This window comes from Alexandromys fortis, unplaced genomic scaffold (assembly GCF_014885135.2).
Source record: "Alexandromys fortis isolate MF-2015 unplaced genomic scaffold, M_Fortis_MF-2015_v1.1 scaffold_152, whole genome shotgun sequence".
NCBI classification, from domain to species: domain Eukaryota; kingdom Metazoa; phylum Chordata; class Mammalia; order Rodentia; family Cricetidae; genus Alexandromys; species Alexandromys fortis.
This window is the reverse complement of record NW_026068045.1, coordinates 1,062,177-1,066,485: the sequence shown is the minus strand read 5'-3', so window position 1 is coordinate 1,066,485 and position 4,309 is coordinate 1,062,177.

Genomic DNA, 4,309 nt, shown 5'->3' with positions numbered 1-4,309 from the left:
ATTCTTTATATTGTTTTCTTTGTTTCTATTTTGTTGATTTTAGCTCTCAATTTGATTATTTCCTTCCATCTAGTTCTCTTAGGTGAGTTTGCTTCTTTTTGAAAACTTTTCTAAAGTTTTCAAATGTTCTGTTAATTCACTAGTGTGGGATTCTTCCACCTTCCTTATGTTGGCATTTAATGCTATGAGCTTTTCTCTTAACACTGCTTTCATTGTGTCCCATAAATTTGGGTATTTTGTGTGGTCATTTTCATTGAATTTTAGGAAGTCTTTAATTTCCCCCCCTCTATTTCTTCCTTGACCCCTTTATGATTCAGGTGAGCGTTGTTTAATTTCCATGTGTTTTTCGTTTTCTGGAATTAGTATTGCTGTTGACTTTGTAGTTTTAAAGCATGGTGATCTGATAAGGTACATTGGATTATTGCAAGTTTTTTGTATTTGTTGAGGTTTGTTTTGTTACCGAGTATGTGGTCAGTTTTTGAGAAGGTTCCATGATGTGCTGAGAAGGCATATTTTTTTCTGTTTGGATGGAATATTCTATAGATGTCTGTTAAGTCTATTTGAGTCATAACATCTGTTAATTTCCTTATTTCTCTCTTCATTCTTTGTCTGACTGACCTGTCCAGTGGTGAGAGGGGAGTATTGAAGTCTCCCATTATTAGTGTGTGGGGTTTAATGTATGATTTAAGCTTTAGAAGTGTTTCTTTGACATATGAGGGTGACCTTGTATATGGAGCATAGATGTTCAGTATTGAGATTTCCTCTTGATGATTTTTCCTGTGACTAATATGAAATGACCTTCTTTGTCTCTTTTGATTGATTTTAGCTTGAAGTCTATTTTGTTGGATAATAGGATAGCTACACCCACATTTTTCTTAGGTCCTTTGACTGGAATATTTTTTTCCCAACCCTTTACTCTGAGACAATATCTGTCTTTGAGGTTGAGATGTGTTTCTTGTATGCAGAAGAAGGATGGACTCTGTTTTTGTATCTATTCTGTTAGCCTTTGCCTTTTTATAGGTGAATTGAGTCCATTTATATTAATGGATATTAATGGCTGTTGCAATAGGAGCGGCGGGGCTGCGTCCCCAACACCCCGGCCGCTTGGCTAGCTCATGCCCGAAATAACAACACACAAACTGTATTCATTTAAGAACTGCTTGGCCCATGAACTCTAGCCCTTACAGGCTAATTCTCGCACCTGGACTAGCCCATTTCTAATGATGTGTGTAAGCACCCCAAGGTGCGCTTACCGGGAAGATTCTAGCCTAAGTCCATCGTGGGTTGCAGCTGCCTGGGAGAGCTGAGCATGGCGTCTCTGCTCCAGCAGAGCTGTCGGGTCTCTCTGGAAGCAGCGCAGAGTCTGACCTCACTTCCTCTTCCGCCCAGCATCCTATTCTGTTTATTCCGCCCACCTATCTTTTAACCTATCAGGGCCAACAGTTTCTTTATTGCTCAGCCAATGAAATCAACAGATTGATATGACACTCCCACATCAAATGGCCAGTGATTGCTATCTCCTGTTAATTTAGTTGTTATTGTTGGTGATCTTTATTTGTGCTTTTTTTCCCCTTCTTTGGGATTTGCTGTAATGAGACCATCAATTGTCTGTGTTTTGTTGGTGTAGGCAACTTCCTTGGGTTGGAGTTTTCCTTCTAGTATTGTGTAGGGCTGGGTTTGTGGCTAGGTATTGGTTAAATCTAGATTTGTCATGGAATATCTTGTTTTGTCCTTCTATAGTAATTGAAAGTTTTGCTGGTTATAGTAGTCTGGACTGGCATCCGTGGTCTCTTCATGTCTGTCTGCATTAACACTTGACCTGGACCTTCTGGCTTTCATTGTCTCCAATGAGAAGTCAGATGTAATTCTGATAGGTCTACCTATATATGTTAATTGGCCTTTTTCCTTTGCAACTCTTAACATTCTTTCTTTACCCTCTATGTATATTATTATTATTATTATTATTATTATTATTATTATTATTGTTATTGGACTTTTTTGCATCCAGTCTATTTGGTTTTCTGTAAGCTTCTTGTATCTTCATAGGCATATCTTTCTTTAGGTTGGAAAAGTTTTCTTCTATGATTTTGCTAAATATATTTTCTGTGCTTTTGTGTTGAACTTCTTCTTCTACACCTATTATTCTAAGATTTGGCCTTTTCATGGTGTTCCATATTTCCTGAATATTTTGGGTTAAGTTTTTGTTAGATTAATGTTTTATTTACCTGATGAGTCTATTTCTTGTATTGTATCTTCAGCGCTTGAGATTCTCCCTTCCATGTCTTGTATTCTGCTGTTTATGCTTGTGTTTATTGTTCCTGATCATTTTCTCATGGTTTCTGTTTCTATGATTCCCTTGGCTTGTGTTTTCTTTATTGTCTATATATCTGTTTTCAAGTCTTGAATAGTTTCTTTCAAATGTTTGACTTATTTTTCTTGGTTTTCTTTAAGGGATTTGCTGCTGTCTTCCAATTTTTTTTTTGTTGTTGTTGTCTTTTCTTCCATTTCTTTAAGGGAATTTCTTATTTCCTCTTTAAAAGTTTCAAACATACTCCTGAAGTCATTCTTTAGGTCAATTTCTTCTGCTTCATCCATATTTCGTTGTTCATGTCTTTAGGTTTTACTGGTGTTGTGTTGCTCCTTACAGGGTTGTGTGTGTTCTTACCTTTTCTACTCATCTTTTCCTCTGATAGGTGTGGTTGGGGCTGTCTGAGATTCTGTTGAATAATCATCTAGGTGCCAGTGAATCCAAAGCTCAAATGGTTGATCCTCGTGGTACAGTCAGTGTCACAGTTCTAGTTACCCCCTTGGTTACTCCGTGTTCCTGGAGATAGTTCAGTGCTCCTGGGCTTTGCTCCACTCTCTTGGAGTTTGCTGTCTCAGGCCTACTTTGGTCTAGGTTACAGGCTTTGCCCAGTTTCTCTAATTCCTGGTCTGGATCCCCTACTACAGAGGTCCCTGGCTTGGAGTTGGTACTGGGAATGTCTCTGGCTCTGGTCTACTGCTTCGGAGTTCCCAGGCTCGGGTGTGCCTAAAACCACAGAGGACCTGGCTTAGCCTTACTCCCTCAGAGGTTTCAGACTCACACTCGGATCCGCAGAGGTTTCAGGTTCCTACCTATTCCCTTTGATGTCCCAGACCAATGCCTGGACCCATAGAGGTCCTGGCTCAGGCCTACTCCCTCTGTGGTCACAGACTCATGCCTGGCCCTGCAGAGATCTCTGATTCCTGCTTTTCCCTCGGAAGTCCCAGATTCATGCCCAGACTGGCAGAAGTCCTGGCTCAGGCCTAGTTCCTGGGAGGTCCTAGACTCAAACCCAGACCCACAGGGGTTCTGGCTTAGGTCTACTCCCTTGAAGTTCCCAGATTCATGTCAGGACCCTCAGCAGTCTCTGGATCTGGCTCACTCGCTCAGCGGTTACTCCCCTGTTCCTGTATGCTGTCTCCTGTCTGCTCTGGACCAGGTTACTGGCTCAGCATTTTGTAGTGCTGGGGCCTAAACCTGTAGTGATAAGGAGTGGGGGGGCTGGCACCCGGCCGCCCGCATGGCTAGCTTATGCCTGAAATAATTACACGGAAATTGTATTCCTTTAAACACTGCCTGGCCCGTTATCTGTAGCCTCTTACTGGCTAGCTCTTACATATTAATCTAACCCATTTCTAATAATCTGTATAGCCCACGAGGTGGCTTACCAGAGAAGATCTTAACCTGTGTCTGTCTGGAGTGGGAGAATCATGGCGACTCCTGACTCAGCTTCTTTCTCCCAGCATCCTGTTCTGTTTTCTCCGCCTACCTAAGGGTTGGCCTATCAAATGGGCCTAGGCAGTTTCTTTATTAATAAGAAATTATTCCCACATCATTTCCCCTTTTTCTGTTTAAACAAAAAAGAAAGGCTTTAGCTTTAACATAGCAAAATTACATATAACAAAACAGTTATCAAGTAAAAATTACAATAATCTTTATCATAACTAAGGAAAACTATAACTATAACTAACTATTCTTCAATTCCATCAAAGACTCCAGAAGGATATAATATAACCTAAGCAAACAAGAAGTCCAAAGCTCTAGAAATGACAGAGACATCTCGCTATTTGGACAGTCACCCAAAGTTCTCTTGTACCGTTGGGGCATCCATCTCCGGCCTTTAGGCCCATAGTATCCAGCAGACACCTCCACGAAGCAGGAAATTGCAAAGACAGTTTAGTCACTTTCTGCTGTATCCTGCAGAATGTCTCGCAGACTATTTCATGAATCAGGAACCCCGAAAGACCATCTCACCTTTAGGCAAGTTCAGCAGTCCTCTCTCTG